Consider the following 19,157-nt stretch of genomic DNA (forward strand, 5'->3'; position numbering starts at 1 on the left):
GCACTGATCAGTAAAATTGGCGATCTGCTTGTATAGTCTGCCTCTTAAAGCGTACCCGTCAGATTTAAAAAAAAAAAAAAAAAAAAAAAAACAATTTCTATATATATCACTCAGTACCTAATCCTGACCATGTACATCTAATTTTTATGTGTCTAGCAACTTTATTTTTTTATTACACTTTTAATTTAGCTCACTAGTCTGAATTCCTCTCAAAGGGAGGGGGCGTGGCCTCACTGTGCAGGTCTCCACCCCCTCCCTCAGTATGCTGTCTGCTCACATCTCCCCTAGCATTAGCAAAACTACAACTCCCAGCTTGTCCTCACTGACAGTAGCGGGACACAAGCTGACAGTGGGAGGATTTTTCCTCCAGCTGTGAGCCCTGCACTCACAGCTGTCAATCAAGGAAGTGGGTCCATGACATAGGTGATGAGGCATGGACACAGCAGGACTAGTATGTATCCAAGAAGGCTGGGGGGCAGTTGTTTGACTGGCTTTTTCAGTATGAAATACTGAAAATGTTCTAATGAAAGTAATTGCAAAACCTATTGGTTATACATGCTTTACAACATATCAAAAGTGTTTGTATCTGACAGTGCCCATATAAGTACCAGGGCACCAGGACACACTTTTACATCCATTGTTGTTAAAGGGAACCTGTCATTAATTTTCTGCTGCCCAAACCACGGGCAGCATAACACTGGTGCAGGCATCGTGATCCTGGACACTATGAATTACTTTCATACGCTCGGACATTTTAGAGAAATCATAGTTAAAATATGCTGCCAGGATGCACTCCGAGGACTAGTTACCCTGGTCCTTGCAACATTTTTAAACTATGATTACTCTAAAATGCCTGAGCATATGAGAGTAATTCATAGTGTCAAGGATCACGATGCCTGCACCAGATTTGGGTTATGTGCGGTTTGGGCAGCAAAAATAAAAATTATGACAGGTCCCTGTGTATTCTTCTATGAGCAGACATACAGGGCAGGCCTGTGTGTGTGCAGTGAGGATTGGAGGCGGGCCTATGGGTCACATTTATGTCCGTGGGCCTCCAAACCTCAGGGCTGCCCTGTGTGTTTGCTCATAGGAGAATATGCAGTGTGACTGGCATTTACCGTATATACTCGAGTATAAGCCGACCCGAGTATAAGCCAAGGCCCCTAATTTCAACCCAAAATCCCAGGAAAAGTTATTGACTCGAGTATAAGCCTAGGGTGGGAAATACATCATCCCCCCCCGTCATCATCCAGACCCCCGTCATTAACATCCTCATCATCACCTGTCATCATCCCCTTGTAATCATCCCCTTGTCATCATCCCACACCCCCCCTTCATCATCCTCTTGTCATCATCCCACACCCCCCCCCTTCATCATCCTCTTGTCATCATCATCAGACAGCCGATGGCTGCCCGGGCTTGCTGGGAGTTGTAGTTTTGAAACCTCTGGAGGTCCGCAGGTTGAAGACCACTGCGGGTGGAGAGTTCACTCGAGTATAAGCCGAGGGGGGTGTTTTCAGCATGAAAAATCGTGCTGAATAACTCGGCTTATACTCGAGTATATACGGTATCAGTGTGTGCACATTTTGTTCTGTCTACATTTGGTGCTAGTGTCTCTTTTTGTGCTTTTTATGCGCCTTTTTGTTTACACATTTCTGTTGATTTAGAGTCTACGCATATTAATGGGTTTAATCAACTGCGCCTTTTGTCAAATGGCCTGAAAAAGGCACAAAACCACTGAAAAGTCTCTAAACTACAACAGCCCATACTTAGCTTTTTGGTGTATGTGAAGAGAGAAATTTCAGAAAATGTGACCTGCACAAAATTTATCAAATTCTCTGTGACCATTTAATAAATTGTGGTGCTCCTACACATTACAGCACACAAAAAGGTGCAGAAAAATACATCATTGTAGGTGTAGGTGAAGCATTTCCACAGTCACATCCTCTGTGATCACTTACTATGAGTCAGCCTACATTACTGTACACAGGCATCCTATTTGATCACTTACCATGAGGCAGACTACACTACTGTATACAGTCACATCCTCTGTGATCACTTACCATGAGGCAGACTACACTACTGTATACAGTCACATCCTCTGTGATCACTTACTATGAGTCAGCCTACATTACTGTACACAGGCATCCTATTTGATCACTTACCATGAGGCAGACTACACTACTGTATACAGTCACATCCTCTGTGATCACTTACCATGAGGCAGACTACACTACTGTATACAGTCACATCCTCTGTGATCACTTGCTATGAGTCAGCCTACATTACTGTATACAGGCATCCTATTTGATCACTTACCATGAGGCAGACTACACTACTGTATACAGTCACATCCTCTGTGATCACTTACCATGAGGCAGACTACACTACTGTATACAGTCACATATTCTGTGGTCACTTACTATGAGTCAGCCTACATTACTGTATACAGTCACATCCTCTGTGATCACTATGAGGCAGACAACACTACTGTATACAGTCACATCCTCTGTAATCACTTACCATGAGGCAGACTACACTAGTGTATACAGTCACATCTTCTGTGATCACTTACTATGAGGAAGACTATACTACTGTATACAGTCACATCCTCTGTGATCACTATGAGGCAGACTACACTACTGTATACAGTCACATCCTCTGTGATCACTTACTATGAGGCAGACCACTACTGTATACAGACAGATACTGTTATTACTTACTATAAGGCAGCTTACACTACTGTATACAGACACATCCTCTGTGATCACTTACTATAAGGCAGCTTACACTACCATACACAGACACATTCTCTGTGATTATTCTCTGCTAATGTGAAATGACAGTAAATCCTCTAATCCGACATGGCTTGTACACTTCTTTAGGCACATGCAGTGCTGCTTTCTCTGAGGCGCAGTCATCACGGGGAGACAGCCCTGGAGCTCCCACTGATTTCAATGGGAGCCTCCAAGAAAATGAATGTAAAATAGCGACCTGTCATTTCTGTTTTGCGCAATTCAACGCTATCCACTTATGTCAACGGGTGATGATTTTTAATACCTGTATTTTGCTTCAAAAACCATGTGGTAAATAGCGGTGTGAACATACCCTTACTCACTCCTTGCATTGTTATGATGTGCGGAAAACAAGTTCCAGATGAGCAGACTTTCTGGATTACTGGATGTCATATAAAGGGAATGTTACTGCCCTGTGATGAAGGATGGAGGTGACAAGGGCAGTAAGGGAGACATGCATTCCCTCAGCTTACCCAGTGATATAGGATGGCACACACCGTGCCCATGTATGGAATAACAGTGTGCCTTACCTAGCAACACCCAGCAACCCACCTACACTAAGCAGCTCCGGAGCCGGGCATCATGTTTACCACCCCGCCCTGGTATAAGGCATGCAGCCGGCCCGCAGGGTGACCTCCCACCCGACCATGTAACCACCAACACCGGGCACTGACAGGCCCGGTAACTACGTCAATTGTGGTCAGCAGAACTCTGAAGTAGCTCGGTGCTGACTCCCGTCATTCCCCCGCCCCTTCCCGCCGGTGCAGTGGCTTACCGGGCTCGGAGAACTAGTTGTCTTGGTTGGGGTGTTTACGGCGGCCGGAGCGGGACGAACCGCAGAGAACGCGTTGTAGCAGAGTGCACCCGGCCGCTGCCCAGTCTGCGCTGTCTGTTGGGTCTGGCCGGTCAAGGCCAAGGGAGGAGGTGGTGGAGCTGCTGCCATCTGCTGGTTCTCAGGCTCAACAGCACCACGGAGCTCAGAGCTGTACAACCTGTGTTCCAGTCTTAAAGTGACAGAGGCAGCTTGTTACCTGGAAATTCACAGACAATGATATACAGACTTCTACACACCATTTCCTGACCATCTGTACTTCTAACCCAGCGTTTCCCAGAAAGGGTGCCTCCAGCTGTTGCAAAACTACAACTCCCAGCATGCCTGGACAGTGTTTTCCAAAAAGGGTGCCTCCAGCTGTTGCAAAACTACAACTGCCAGCATGCCTCGGCAGTGTTTTCCAAAAAGGGTGCCTCCAGCTGTTGCAAAACTACAACACCCAGCAAGCCCGGACAGCCTTTGGCTGTCCGGGCTTGCTGGGTGTTGTAGTTTTGCAACAGCTGGAGGCATACTCTTTTGGGGAAACACTGTCCAGGCATGCTGGGAGTTGTAGTTTTGCAACAGATGGAGACTTCCTGATTGGAAAACACTGTCCAGGCATGCTGGGAGTTGTAGTTTTGCAAGAGATGGAGGCTTCCTGGTTGGAAAACACTGTCCAGGCATGCTGGGAGTTGTAGTTTTGCAACAGATGGAGGCTTCCTGGTTGGAAAACAGTGTCCAGGCATGCTGGGAGTTGTAGTTTTGCAACAAATGGAGGCTTCCTGGTTGGAAAACACTGTCCAGGTATGCTGGGAGTTGTAGTTTTGCAACAAATGGAGGCTTCCTGGTTGGAAAACACTGTCCAGGCATGCTGGGAGTTGTAGTTTTGCAACAAATGGAGGCTTCCTGGTTGGAAAACATTGTCCAGGTATGCTGGGAGTTGAAGTTTTGCAACAAATGGAGGCTTCCTGGTTGGAAAACACTGTCCAGGCATGCTGGGAGTTGTAGTTTTGCAACAAATGGAGGCTTCCTGGTTGGAAAACACTGTCCAGGCATGCTGGGAGTTTTAGTTTTGCAACAGATGGAGGCTTCCTGGTTGGAAAACACTGTCCAGGTATGCTGGGAGTTGTAGTTTTGCAACAAATGGAGGCTTCCTGGTTGGAAAACACTGTCCAGGCATGCTGGGAGTTGTAGTTTTGCAACAAATGGAGGCTTCCTGGTTGGAAAACACTGTCCAGGCATGCTGGGAGTTGTAGTTTTGTAACAGCTAGGGTTACCCTGGCAAACATGGGAGGAGATTTATCAAAGCCTGTCCAAAGGAAAAATTGACCAGTATACTACGTTTTGAGGTCCGGTCAGAAAACCGGATACGGGCAAAAAATTAGCCGACCGGAGTAAAGCGGTGATTCCGGTCGGCTCATTAAAGCTAATGGATTTCAGCGCCGGTTCGGCTGGGGTACGGGAGCGCACGGTTTTCCCCTCCCCCAGCCGGATCCGGCACCCGTATAGTGAAAACGTGGTGTGCATGCACCCTTACTGTCACCATGTTTCTCCAGAAGGTGTCTGTTTCCTGGTAGCTGGATATTAGGTCATGGTTTATTGCTGGATTCATATATCTGTATGGTCAGCTGATCTAACTGTAAACTAGATCCTGCTGAGAAAATATGCCAGTGTGACACTGAAGCTATCCCATAATGGGGCGTGGGCAGCTGATCTACTAGAGCCCTGTTCACACATGTCTTATTGGTTCTTTCTCTACTCTCCTTCATAGGAGTAGAAGGCATTGCATTTCCTTGACATAGCCAGATGTCTCCAGATCTATGTGGATGGGTCCATGGAGTTCAGGAAAAATAAAATTCTTCTTATGCAATTTGCCAGAAGTTGCCAAGGCTCCGGAGCCACCAATCCTATTCTATGTAGCTGGATCAAGGAGCCTGTAAGACAATCTTTTGTTGTGCAAGATATGGATCCACCTGCCTTAGTCAAAGCCAATTTGACTTGGACAGTCTCCACGTGTTATGCGGAGAGGAGGTCTATTCCCTTGGATCAGATCAGCAAAATTGCTTCCTGGAGATAATGAGGAATAGATCAATCCCATCTGGGCTACTGTTAGGACTAAGAAAGAACATATTATTGATAGAAATTAACAATTTTCATACACATCTTGTCCAGCCTATAGGACCTTGATGTACCAGATTGCGATCTTTCTCGTACCCTTTTGTGCTGTGGTTGCTTGTTTTACTTTTTATTAAAAAAGTTTATATATATAATATGTGCACTGTATGTACATTTTCAGCCTGGCTTATTTTCGCCTTTGTGGGTGCTTGTATTTACCCTTTCCCATTTGTACCGTATATACTCGAGTATAAGCCGACCCGAGTATAAGCCGAGACCCCTAATTTCAACCCAAAATCCCAGGAAAAGTTATTGACTCGAGTATAAGCCTAGGGTGGGAAATACCTCATCCCCCCCTGTCATCATCCAGACCCGTCATTAACATCCTCATCATCCCCTTGTCATCATCCCACACATCCCCCCTTCATCATCCCCTTGTCATCATCCCACACATCCCCTTATCATCCCACACATCCCCCCTTCATCATCCCCTTGTCACCATCCCACACATCCCCTTGTCATCATCCCACACATCCCCCCTTCATCATCCCCTTGTCATCATCCCACACATCCCCTTATCCCACACATCCCCCCTTCATCATCCCCTTGTCATCATCCCACACATCCCCCCTTCATCATCCCCACCCCCCCTTCATCATCCCACACCCCCCCCCCTTCATCATCCCCACCCCCCTTCATCATCCCCACACCCCCCCCCCCCTTCATCATCCTCTTCTCATCATTCGCCCTCAGTGGTCTTCAACCTGCGGACCTCCAGAGGTTTCAAAACTACAACTCCCAGCAAGCCCGGGCAGCCATCGGCTGTCCGGGCTTGCTGGGAGTTGTAGTTTTGAAACCTCCGGAGGTCCGCAGGTTGAAGACCACTGCGGCCTTCAACATGCGGACCTCCAGAGGTTTCAAAACTACAGCTCCCAGCAAGCCCGGGCAGCCATCGGCTGTCCGGGCTTGCTGGGAGTTGTAGTTTTGAAACCTCCGGAGGTCCGCAGGTTGAAGACCACTGCGGCCTTCAACATGCGGACCTCCAGAGGTTTCAAAACTACAACTCCCAGCAAGCCCGGGCAGCCATCGGCTGTCCGGGCTTGCTGGGAGTTGTAGTTTTGAAACCTCCGGAGGTCCGCAGGTTGAAGACCACTGCGGCCTTCAACATCATCCAGCCCCCTCTCACCCCCTTTAGTTCTGAGTACTCACCTCCGCTCGGCGCTGGTCCGGTCCTGCAGGGCTGTCCGGTAAGGAGGTGGTCCGGTGAGGAGGTGGTCCGGGCTGCTATCTTCACCGGGGGCGCCTCTTCTCCGCGCTTCCGGCCCGGAATAGAGCCGTTGCCTTAACAACGACGCATCTGCGTCGTTGTCAAGGCAACGTGACTATTCTGAGGCCGGGCCCGAAGCGCTTAGAAGAGGCCTCCCCGGTGAAGATAGCAGCCCGGACCACCTCCTCACCGGACCACCTCCTTACCGGACAGCCCTGCAGGACCGGACCAGCGCCGAGCGGAGGTGAGTACTCAGAACTAAAGGGGGTGAGAGGGGGCTGGATGATGTTGAAGGCCGCAGTGGTCTTCAACCTGCGGACCTCCGGAGGTTTCAAAACTACAACTCCCAGCAAGCCCGGACAGCCGATGGCTGCCCTGGCTTGCTGGGAGTTGTAGTTTTGAAACCTCTGGAAGTCCGCAGGTTGAAGACCACTGCGGGTGGGGGAGTTCACTCGAGTATAAGCCGAGGGGGGTGTTTTCAGCACGAAAAATCGTGCTGAAAAACTCGGCTTATACTCGAGTATATACGGTATTTTCTGTATGCCTTTTCTTTATTTTCCTTGGTTTAAAAAACATTAATAAAACCTTTAATGCAAAAAAATGTTTTAAAAGCTACTACCTCCTACATGTGAGACACCAATACACGACTGACTATAATGGGGTTCCTGGGGTTTCCAGGCAATATAGTGCTGCAAGCTGAAATGTCCTGTCTGGCATCTTAGACCGACTATGCAGCAGAAGCTGCTAATGGAACAACAACCAACACAAATATAAAACCATAACAAGGATACACACCAACAACAGGCACCCCTTGGGGAAAAAAATAGCGGGACACCCTTACCGATTAATTTTTTCTTGTGTAGATTACAGTACAGTTTTATGCAGCGACTCACAAATGGCATATTCACTGATCAGAGTCATTCTCGGTTTTTTTCCTTCCCCATCTGGCCCAGGACATCATGATAATCTGTTCCAGCCAAAACTCTTCAGGGCAAAACCTGCAACACAAACATATTAGTATTATGCTCTGCACTTTTCCAGCATTATCCTCCCTTTTTCCCCACAAATGACTCCAGCCTCCTCCAAACACTATGCCACCAGCTTCCCACAACGCTCAAGGGGGGAGATTTATCAAAACCTGTACAGAGGAAAAGTTGCCAAGTTGCCTATAGCAACCAATCAGCTTGCTTCTTTCATTTTTAACAAGGCCTCTGCAAAATTAAATAAGCAATCTGATTGGTTGCTATGGGCAACTGGGCAACTTTTCCTGTGCACAGGTATTGATGAATCTCCCCCAATGTCTCCAGCCTCACTCAAATGCCTCCAGCCCCTCCCCACAAGCACACACAAAGCCTCCTGCCTTCCCCATATTCCTCCAGCCTTCCCCACACACAATGCCTCCTGCCTCACACAGTGACAGAGGGGTATACATGGGAGACAGGGGTGTAGAAGAATGTACATGGGTGACAGAGGGGCATACAGGGTTGTACGGGGTAACCGTGGGGTGTAGAGGGGTGACAGAAGGGTGTACGGGATAACAAAGAGGTGTCCAGGGGTGCACTATCTGAAGCTGAGTAGGCCTCTGTCAGAGCCAACCCTGCTCCTTCCTCCATCCCCATCATTCTGCTGAGGGACCAGGGAGAATCCAGAGTCCAGAGCTGCTTCACAGGAGAGGGAGGATACACGAGGATTGGAGCTGCAGCATCACCCGTCCTGGCACTGCACACAGACTTCCCTCCTGCCTGGCCTGCATGCCAGTGACTCACAGGTGCGCAGGCCTGGCCAGGAAAATCAAAAAAATTAACGCCATATTTCCCACCAGAGTGTTCTGTCACCCGGGTTGGGAATCAATGTCTGATTGTAATGTGTGCCTGACTCCCTGTCCAAGCAGGTGCAGCGGCCAGGGCGATCACCTCACTCGCCTCATAGGAGCTACAGCCCTGTAGTTGCTTACAAGTGGTGATATAACAGCAGCTCCTCACAGTTGTGTTATCACAGCAGAATATTTCATTCATTCCTATGTCACAGTAGCTTTCCTAAATAAAGACCACTTGTGATGTCACAGCATCTTACTTACACAATTGTGACGTCATTATGGATTACTTGACTGAAACTACTTGTGATACAACAGCAATTGACCTAAGTGATGCACATTTGTGATGTCAGAACAGCTGGGAGTTTAAGTGCTTGCTTGTAATGTCACCGCAACTTCCTAGATTCAAACCCACTTACAGTATCACAGCAGTTTACCTGGAGTGAGCAAAACTTATTTGTGATGCCACAGCAAATCTTTTGACAGAAAGATATTTAGGCTATGTTCACACATTTGGAAAATGTGCGGAATGTCCAGACATCCGTGCGGACATTCCACACATTTGCACAATGCGGTGGGCGCTAGGGCCGATCGTAAATGTGCCGTCTCATAAATGGCAATGCATTTCCTTGCGGACTACGCTGAAAGAATAGACATGTCCATTCTTTCTGCATATGCCAGAATCTGAATTTCCACAGCAGAAACATCTGACGCAGAAATTCTGCCGTGTGAACAATGCAGCAGAATGCTATTGAAATCAATGGTACCCTGCTGCAGCGGAATGTCCGTGCGGAATTCTTCTGCAGAATTCTGCCTAGAAATTCTGTTGTGTGAACATGGCCTTTTGATATCATAAATACCTAACTGATTGAGACACAACTGTTATATATGTAATTCTACTCCCAGGTAAACAACATCACAGAGAACCCCTGTAGCTTCCATTTGCTAACTTAAAGGGTTAATCTGCACTCCAGCGTCCGGAACATTGAGTTCCAAACGCTGTGTGCGGGCTTCCGTGTTCACTTTTGATCCCTCGTGACGTCACGGCCTGCCCCCTCAATGAAAGTCTATGGGACTTGCATTGAGGGGGAGGGAAGTGATGTCACATGATGGGGCGTGAAGTCATGAGGGGGCGGGCGTGAACACGAAAGCCCGCACACAGCGTTCAGAACTCAATGTTCCAGTCGCTGGAGAGCAGAGTATCCCTTTAAAGACAATATTATATACAGCCCTGTAAAGGATTTCTACATTTTGAAAGAAACATAAGAATTACTTGAAAGTTACTTTTTGCCCAGAATGCAATATGAATAAACCAGTAAGGCTAGGATCACATCACATTTCCTACATACGGGGACCAGATCTGGCTGGGAGATGGGAAAACCGGGTACTCAGATAGTGACTCTGATCGGCTCATTTTTGCCCCGTATCCGTTTTTGTGACCGGACTTAAAACTGCAGTCTACCACAGTTTTAAGTCCGGTCACAAAACCGGCTACGGGGCAAAAATGAGCCGACCGGGGTCACTATCTGACACTGGTCGGCTCATTCAAATGAATGAGATATGGGCCTGGTCTGGCTGGGATACAGGAGCGCCCGGTTTCCCGATCTCCCAGCCGGATCCGGTCCCCGTATGTAAGAAACGTGCAGCATTACTGAGAGACATGGATTTACTGTCTCCTTGTCTACAAGGCCCCTTTGCTGCATAGCTGCACAGATTGCATATATTGCCTGGACAGGCATGACCTAGCGGTGTGTTTCACTGCAAAACGGGGCCGTCGCCGCTCCTCCCGCAGCTCCCGGAGCTGCGTCTTTTCGTTTCTCCCGTGTGATGTAACTGCACTTTGATGTCCTAATAAAGTCCCTCCATGTTTGCTGAACTAAGGGTGAGTGCTTTGTACTCTCACTTCTTTGTACACTGCAAAATAAAGTATACCACACAGTATATGATGCATTTTGCTACATAGTAAAAAGAAAAAGTATTTCAGCACATACTAAGTATACCACCCTGATGGGGATCAAACAAATGCACTTACATTTAGTCTTTGTCAGGAGAATGAGGGGAGGGCCTATGGCTACCTTTGGCATCTGCACTGAATGCAGTGAGCCCTAGTATATGCATGGTTACTTCTAATGTGCCATTGAATACAGTATTCATACCACACCACAGGGTCCTGCCTAGAAAATTAGTTGTCAATATATCCCGCAGAAAACTGCTAGTAGAGAAGTGATGTAGATGACAAAAAAGATGCTAAGTCAGGACTCATTCGATGTATTAAATGGGCACGGTCATGAAATCAAAAAATTGATATGTTGTAGTACTTAAGTACTACAACATATCTCTAATATAGTTTAATAAAAAAAAAAGTGATTTTAAAACAGTTTAAAATCACTTTTAAATTCGGCCACTAGGGGTCGCCCTCCTAGTGGCCGAATGCATTGGGCAGTGACGTCACTGCAGCTGGAGGGACACTGTATAGGTGAACTAAGGGGGGGTGGAGAGGGAGTTGAGCGGCGCGATGGGGCCGGGGGGGGGGCTTGCGGGCTGCGCGGCGGGGAGCGGGATGTGCGGCCATCACGGTGTGCCTCCAGTTGTTTCCCCACTACAACTCCCAGCATGCCCTGACAGCCAGTAGATGTCAGGGCATGCTGGGAGTTGTAGTGGTGAAACAGCTGGAGGCACCCTGTTAGGAGAACTAAGGGCGGAAGTTGGCCCCCAGCAGGCATCAGTGACATGGTGCCTGCTGGGGAAGTCTGCCTGGTAGTGAGCACACTACCAGGCAGACTAAATGCCATTTTTAAAATAGTAAAAAAAATAAAATAAAGGCAGGGAGGGGGTTAGGGATAGAAGGGCAATAGGCAGGGAGAGAAAAAAAAACATGATGGTGGGAGCTACCCTTTAACAATAGCAGTAATGAACGCTGCACATGAAAGTATTAAAGAAAATGGCTTTATTGCCAAAATGCTCAGACAACACGTTTAGAAGGGATGGCTCCCCTCGTCATGGTCCTAATGGGATCTCATAGGACCTGAAGGGCGTCATCCACTCGAAATACCTCATCCAAGCATTTTGGCAATAAAACCATTTTAATACTTTCTTGTCCAGCATTCGGTTACTGCTATTGTTACCACTTTGGGTGAGTGCCGACTTAGCATCCTTTTTGTTCCTGACACATAAGGACCATTAATCTCTATACAATAATAGAAAGGATGTCCCAAAAATTCACTGCACATAAGGTTATAGTCTCTGCTACCAAGGGAAATTTGGGCACACAGTCTGAAGGGTTTTATTCTGATATTACATCATTTATTGTATGCTGCAAAAATGAGTGTTACATTGCAGTAAAACATAAAAATAAGGATGATGTCATGTGAAGGCTTGATATTTATGATGGCTGATGGGCACACTATGCCCTCAATTCCTTTCACAGCACTCTGGGCAAAGCAGAGAGCTGTGAAGAAAATACAACAACTGTAATGTTAGGGAGTAGGAATTTATGACAAAAAAAGCATAGCAATGTGTAACGGTGGAATAAGTTCACCACATCTGAGCATTAAAAGACACATAGCTATATATAGAAAACTCAATGGGGGAGATTCTCAAAGAATTTTGCGCCAAAAAAATCTATTTTGCGTAAAAATTTTGGCGCAAAAAGTATTGAGCACATTTTCAAAGAGCTTTGTGCCACGGTTTACACTGTCCATGTCAGTTTTGTAAAAGTGAGCATGTCCACATACATTGTCTGCTTTACATGATATTTTCAAAGGGGTGAGAGTCCAATTTCCATCAAAAATTTCACACCAGCTTTTTGATAGTGTAGAAATCACAGAAATGGTCGTAGTTTTATTGCTTTAGTTTATTTTTCTTAGTTTTTTTGGGGGGAAAAGGTGTTAATTATTTAAAAAAAATTATTTTTATTGAAAAAAAAAATATATTTTTTTATTATTTTTTCTTGGTCACTGCACCTGCACTCACATTTAAGCTAAGAAATGTTTTATTTATACAGTTATCGCTTGTCTGGGCACTAATAACCATGGAATATTTTGTGAGATGTTTCTACCCAAATTTTCTGGGATGTAAAATTTGGTGCAAAAATCGGCAATTCAGTCGCAAAAATTGCAGATTTTGGTGCCAAACTCTGCAATTTTTGCGCAAAAAAAATCCAATATGACTGCAACTAAAAAAATTGCTGCCACAAAAAAAAAAAGTGGCACAAAAATGTATTTATTTATTTTTTTTTGCAAAAAATTATTTTAACATGTTTTCATATTTTCAAAGCAGCACAAAAGACCTTTGAAAAGGTGACGAGAAAAAAAAAAGTGTGAATAATATCGCTGGAACAGAAATTACAGTAGTTTTTGAGAATCTCCCCCAATGTGTGTATGTGTGTGTGTGTATGTATATTCCAGCATCACGTCCAAACGGCTAAAGATATTAACATGAAACTTGGCACACATGTTACTTATATGTCAACAACAAACATAGGATAAATAATTTAACCCTTACTCATCCCCATTTGCCAGGGTTGCGGTTTTCGTTTAACCCCTTAAGGACACATGACGTACTGGAACGTCATGTGTCCACTCCCGATCTATAACGCGGGGCCACGGCGTGGCCCCGCGTCATAGCGGGTCGGGCCCGGCCTCTAACAACGGCCGGGACCCGTGGCTAATAGCGCGCGGCATTGATCGCTGTGCCGCGCGCTATTAACCCTTTAGACGCGGCGTTCAAAGTTGAACGCCGCGTCTAAAGTGAAACCGAAAGCATGCCGGCTAGCTCAGTGGGCTGTTCGGGATAGCCGCGGTGAAATCGCGGCATCTCGAACAGCTGACAGGACAGCGGGAGGGCCCCTACCTGCCTCCTCGCTGTCCGATCGCCGAATGACTGCTCAGTGCCTGAGATCCAGGCATGAGCAGTCATGCGGCAGAATCGTTGATCACTGGTTTCTTATGAGAAACCAGTGATCAACATAGAAGATCAGTGTGTGCAGTGTTATAGGTCCCTATGGGACCTATAACACTGCAAAAAAAAAGTGCAAAAAAAAAGTGAATAAACATCATTTAACCCCTTCCCTATTAAAAGTTTGAATCACCCCCCTTTTCCCATAAAAGAAAAAACACAGTGTAAATAAAAATAAAAATAAACATAAATGGTATCGCCGCGTGCGGAAATGTCCGAATTATAAAAATATATCATTAATTAAACCGCACGGTCAATGGCGTGCGCGCAAAAAAATTCCAAAGTCCAAAATAGTGCATTTTTGGTCACTTTTTATATCATGAAAAAATGAATAAAAAGCGATCAATAAGTCCTATCAATGCAAAAATGGTACCGTTAAAAACCTCAGATCACGGCGCAAAAAATGAGCCCTCACACCGCCCCATACACGGAAAAATAAAAAAGTTATAGGGGTCAGAAGATGACAATTTTAAACGTATTAATTTTCCTGCATGTAGTTATGATTTTTTCCAGAAGTCCGACAAAATCAAACCTATATAAGTAGGGTATCATTTTAATCGTATGGACCTACAGAATACATATCAGGTGTCATTTTTACCGAAAAATGTACTACGTAGAAACGGAAGCCCCCAAAAGTTACAAAACAGCGTTTTTTTTTTAATTTTGTCGCACAATGATTTTTTTTCCCGCTTCACCATAGATTTTTGGGCAAAATGACTGACGTCATTACAAAGTAGAATTGGTGGCGCAAAAAATAAGCCATCATATGGATTTTTAGGTGTAAATTTGAAAGAGTTATGATTTTTTAAAGGCAAGGAGCAAAAAACGAAAATGCAAAAACGGAAAAACCTCCGGTCCTTAAGGGGTTAAAGTCCCATACAAGTCTATGGGAAATATATGTTACTGCATAACTTCCAAACGACTGGAGATATTTCGATAATACTTGGTCACATGTTACTTATATGTCCACTTAAAATATAGGATAGTTAATTTAACCCATAACTACCCCCATTTGTGAGAGCCAGGGTTTTTGTTTAAAGTCCCACACAAATCTATGGAAAATGTATGTTCCCACATAACTTCTGCACGGCTGGAGATATTTCAATAATACCTGGTACACATATTACTTACAGTCATGGTCGTAAATGTTGGCACCCCTGAATTTTTTCAAGAAAATGAAGTATTTCCCACAAAAAAGGACTGCAGTAACACATGTTTTGCCATACACATGTTTATTCCCTTTGTGTGTGTTGGAACTAAACCAAATCCCATTGAACACCTGTGGAAAGATCTTAAAATTGCTGTTGGGAAAAGGTGCCCTTCCAATAAGAGAGACCTGAAGCAGTTTGCAAAGGAAGAGTGGTCCAACATTCCGGCTGAGAGGTGTAAGAAGCTTATTGATGGTTATAGGAAGCCACTGATTTCAGTTATTTTTTCCAAAGGGTGTGCAACCAAATATTAAGTTAAAGGGGTATTCCAGGATTTTTTTTGACTATGCTACAGGGGCTGTAAAGTTAGTGTTGTTCAAAATATAGCATCTGTACCTGTGTGTGATGGTTTGTGATGGTGATGATGACAGGGAGCCTGTCTGCTTCAGTGGGTGGAGGAATCGCTTGGTGGGAGAGGGATCAATCTGCAACTAATGCAACAGCTGTAGGCACCCTGATTGAAAACCACAGGTCTTTTGATGGATGCAGCTCATTTATGTTTTAATGGGTGGGGTGGCTGATGTGTGGGAGGGAGCATAATGCAATTGTGGGATTTGTCATCAAACAGGAAATACCAGTTCACAAAAAAGCTAGACACAGTGTTGTGGTAATCTCATGACATAGCCATTTAGCCCCAAGACAAGCGCAGATACTTCCTAATCATGTCCATTACTGTCTGCCAGGTACGTACTAAAATCCCCTTATGGTGGATAACCCCTTTAAGGGTGCCAATAATTTTGTCCAGCCCATTTTTGGAGTTTGGTGTGACATTATGTCCAATATTCTTTTTTTCCTCCCTTTTTTTGGTTTAGTTCCAACACACACAAAAGGGAATAAACATGTGTATAGCAAAACATGTGTTGCTACAATCCTTTTCTGTGAGAAATACTTCATTTTCTAGAAACATTTCAGGGGTGCCAACATTTACGGCCAATACTGTATATGTCAAATAAAAAGAGATGATAGTTAAATTAACCCTTCCCTACACCCTTATATAAAAGATGGGTTTTTGTTTCAAGTCCCATGCAAGTATATGGGACTTCCAGTACCTTACTCCACAAGCTCCGCTCTGCATCTCCTGGTGAATGTGTCAGTCCGGCTTGCAAGGCACACCCCATCTCACAAAGACACGCTCACTGTTTAAGCCACACCCCTTTTATTCTCTAACCTTTTTGTCCATCGGTCTAGCTTGCAAAACATGCCTAGTCCCACAAAGCCATGTCCTCTTCTATTTTCAGCTTAAAATATCTTCATCACAAATCAGTCCCACCTGAGGACAGGATATGAGAATGGGACATAAGGACGGGATATGAGGACAGCATATCAGGACAGGATATAAGGGCGGGATATGAGGTTGGGACATGAGGACGGGATATGAGCACGAGACATGAGTTTGGAAAATGAGGATGGGGTATGAGGTCGGGATAGGAGGTCGGGCTATGAGGACGGGATAGGAGGACAGGATATGAGGTCGGGATAGGAGGAAGGGATATGAGCTTGAGATATGAGGACGGGATATGTGGTCAAGATAGGATGTCGGAATAAGAGGACGGGATATGAACTTGAGATATGAGGACGGGATATGGGGTTGGGATATGACAACAATATATGAGAATGGGATATGAAGTCAAAAGCTTCCTCCTTTGTTGATTTTCCTCACCAACAAGGATTAGGAAGGAAAAACCGGGCAACGCCAGGTACTCAGCTAGTTTCCTATACCGTAAATGCTGAAATCCATACCACAGTAAGGAAAATAAAAATAAATGATATATACTATATAGACAAAAGTGTTGGAACATCTATAAATTGCACCCAAAGGACCTTTAACCTGTTCAGGACGCCGGACGTATGCATACGCCCTGCATCACGAATCCTTAAGGACGTGGGGCGTATGCATACACCCGTGGGAAATCATTCAGCAGGCATCCCGCCACATCGCCCAGGGGACCCCCCCCAAGTCGGCGATCGCAGAAAATCGCATGTCAATTCACACATGCGATTTTCTGCTATTCCGGGCTGATCGGGTTTCTGGTGACCCGATCACCCAGAAAATAGCAATGATCGGAGCTGTCAGTGACAGCCCCGATCATCCTGAGGGCTAGGAGTGAGGTCGCAGTGCTTCATCTCCTCCTATCCCCTGCCATTGGTCAGAACAGATTCTGACCAATGGCAGAGCAGGACAGTTGGTTGCCATGGCAACCCCTGTTCTGTCCACCCCTGGATGTCGAGGGGAACATGGACAGAAGATGGAGGCCGATACCTGGAGGAGAAGATGCCTGGGGACTCCCCAATCTTCGCTGGAGACTGCTGGATCCTGGCTCAGGTAGGGAAACTAGGGTGGGAAATTGAAAGTGAAAGTAAAGTGATCTTTACTGTGGCAACCACTAGGAAGGCCAAACTGCAGCTCCCAGCATGCCCAGACAGCCAAAGGCTGTCTGGACATGCTGGGAGTTGCAGTTTTGCAACATCTGGAGGGTTACAGTTTGGAGACCACTGTTACAGTTGTGCCCAAACGGTAGCCCTCCAGATGTTGCCAAACTACAACTCTCAGCATGCCTGGACTGTCCAGGCATGCTGGGAGTTGTAGTTATGTAACATCTGTCCCCTCAGATTTAGCAATTTTCATGACATTTTTGATAATTGCTGCTCTACTTTGAAGCCCTAAAAAGCAAAAATATGTCCATTTTATGATGCCAACATAAAGTGGACATATTGTATTTGTGAATAAAAAATTAAATTTATTGGGAATATCCATTTTTCTTACAAGTAGAGAGCTTCTAAGTTAGAAAAATGCAAAATTTTTATGAAATTTTGGGATTTTTCACCATAAAAGGATGAAAGCAACGCCGAAAATTTACCACCAAAATAAAGTAGAATATGTCACAAAAAACTCTCAGAATCAGAATATTCGGTAAAAGCGTTTTCGCGTTATTAATTCGTAAAGCGACGGTGGTCAGAATTGGGAAAAAGGGCTCAGTCCTTAAGGTGAAAAGGGGCTGCGTCCTTAAGGGGTTAAGACATCCCCTTGTAAACCTATAGGCATTAATATGGAGTTGGTCCACCCCCCTTACAGTAAAGCTCATACTCTTCTGGATAGACAAGATATGGGTACATCTGAGGGAATTTATCTGAGGACTCCTTGGCAGCTCATTTCCAAAAATTGTAACCCCAGCCCCCCATATTAGCCACATATTTATAATTAATAAACTTGTTGTTATTTCAAACGTAGAAAATGCATATGCCTTTATTTACTCCGTATCCTCTCCCCAGGCCCCCTGGCTCACAGGTGACTTCTTTACTGACCAGTTATTCCTTTTCTTCACTATCTGGTCTAGACCGCCATTAAGATTTCCTCCGGCCAAGACTTCACAGAACCTGCAAGTCAAAAAATTTGTATTCCTTTCTTCGGAACAATACCCACCTCTTTACACACTCCCGATGTGTACGGTCCCAAAAATAGTGCCCACTTTGTGCCCCCATATAGTAGTTTGCCCCCCTCTTTGTCAGCAAATAGTTGTAGGCCCTCTCTGTGCCCCCATATAGTTGTAGGTCCCATACTGCCCCCCACTTCAGTGCTAAACTGCATCTGGGGACCTACTGCTATGGCATGTAGCAATATGACTCCGATATAGAGAAGCAGTGGAGCACCAATGCTGACGTTGTAGTTACTGTCAACAGCAGCCTGGTGCCTATGTTTCTTTTCTGCTATCCTCTTGTTCTGCTCTTCGGGGAGGCAATGTCAGCTAGCACAAATGGCCACTGTTCACTTTTCTTAGTGACCATGTTGCCCTCTGCCACTTTATGATTGAACAGCGCTGCCATTACATTTTCTTTTCACATAACCCCAAAAGGAACTTCTGCGTACCCCAGGTTAGGAACTGCTGATCTAGAGCATTTCTTGTTGTTCATCCCAGAGGCGTTTGATGGGGTTGAGGTCAGGGCTCTGTGCAGGTCAGTCAAATTCTTAATTAATAAACTCAATCACAAGCACGCTCCTATGATTCTTTGGGGAGATTTATCAAAACCTATGCAGAGGAAAAGTGGAGTAGTTTCCCATAGCAACCAGATTGGGTTTTTTATTTTTAGAAAGGCCTCTGAAAAATAAAAGCAATCTGATTGGTTGCTATGGGCAACTGCTCCACTTTTCCTCTGCATAGGTTTTGCTAAATCTAACCACTAGTTTTGTGCACTG

The 19,157-nt window shown here is 45.3% G+C and overlaps 1 protein-coding gene across 6 annotated transcripts in view; it reads right to left on the bottom strand.

The window, feature by feature from the left end:
• SEC31B (SEC31 homolog B, COPII coat complex component) overlaps nt 1-3,732 on the bottom strand; it is a 151,345-nt gene extending 147,613 nt beyond the window's left edge. For all 6 annotated transcript variants that reach the window (XR_008846356.1, XM_056530523.1, XM_056530527.1 and 3 more), the window contains exon 1: nt 3,571-3,732. The gene's annotated coding sequence lies outside the window, so the exon portion shown is untranslated. The remainder of the gene's footprint in view (nt 1-3,570) is intronic.
• Nucleotides 3,733-19,157: the final 15,425 nt, after the last annotated feature.

This window comes from Hyla sarda, chromosome 7, assembly GCF_029499605.1.
Source record: "Hyla sarda isolate aHylSar1 chromosome 7, aHylSar1.hap1, whole genome shotgun sequence".
Classification (NCBI taxonomy): Eukaryota; Metazoa; Chordata; class Amphibia; order Anura; family Hylidae; genus Hyla; species Hyla sarda.